The sequence below is a fragment of the Cucurbita pepo genome, unplaced genomic scaffold (assembly GCF_002806865.2).
Source record: "Cucurbita pepo subsp. pepo cultivar mu-cu-16 unplaced genomic scaffold, ASM280686v2 Cp4.1_scaffold004671, whole genome shotgun sequence".
Classification (NCBI taxonomy): domain Eukaryota; kingdom Viridiplantae; phylum Streptophyta; class Magnoliopsida; order Cucurbitales; family Cucurbitaceae; genus Cucurbita; species Cucurbita pepo.
This window is the reverse complement of record NW_019650653.1, coordinates 1-780: the sequence shown is the minus strand read 5'-3', so window position 1 is coordinate 780 and position 780 is coordinate 1. Positions and strand designations below refer to the sequence as shown.

At 35.6% G+C, this 780-nt stretch overlaps 1 long non-coding RNA gene across 1 annotated transcript; it reads left to right on the top strand.

Annotated features, from left to right (window-relative positions):
* The first annotated feature begins 25 nt into the window (after positions 1-25).
* Positions 26-662, top strand: LOC111787060. Its single transcript, XR_002813881.1, has 3 exons — positions 26-158; positions 354-473; positions 616-662. It is a non-coding gene; the product is annotated as an uncharacterized LOC111787060 (long non-coding RNA).
* Positions 663-780: the final 118 nt, after the last annotated feature.

The window sequence follows — 780 nt, the reverse complement described above, 5'->3', positions numbered from 1 at the left end:
TTTTTTTTTTTTTTTTTTTTTTTTTTTTTTTTTTCATGTTTCATTGCAGATTGTTCCAACTGAATATAGATATATCTCAAAAGATGTGTTGCCTACCAATCAGTTTTCAGTCACTGAATATTTCTCGCCTATGACCAACTCTGAAAGAACATGGCCAGGTTGGTTAATGCAGTTTGGTATTCTTCCCTAATTTCCTTTGGCCTCTCCTTTATGATATATATTATTTTACTACCAGGAACGGTATGCTTCTTTACCATATGAGGAATAGGCTATAGAAAAAGTATATATCGACAGAGACTAAGACTCCTTAAAAGGCCAGGTTGGAACTTACCATCCTTTTTAATGATTTGCAGCTGTTTACTTCTTATATGATCTTTCACCAATCACTGTGACCATCAAAGAAGAAAGACGAAGTTTTCTCCACTTCATAACTCGGCTGTGTGCTGTGTTAGGAGGCACCTTTGCGGTGACAGGTTCGAGAAATAAATTATTGTTGTCGTTTTGTAGTTGATTTTGGAATCATGTTAACCAAAATAACCAAAAGTAGTAGACCATATGATTCTGGGTCATTTGAGTTCTTAGCTTCAAAAAATGATATATATAAAAAAATGACAGGAATGCTAGATCGCTGGATGTTTCGGTTTCTTGAGGCTCTGACAAAACCAAAAAGAAGAAGTGGGTTGCATTAAAAGATTGGTCCATGAATACTACATTGGTTCATTGGCAAAAGAAACTGAATGTGGAAGTTTATAAGGCGACGGCTGCTCTGCTTTGGTGGAA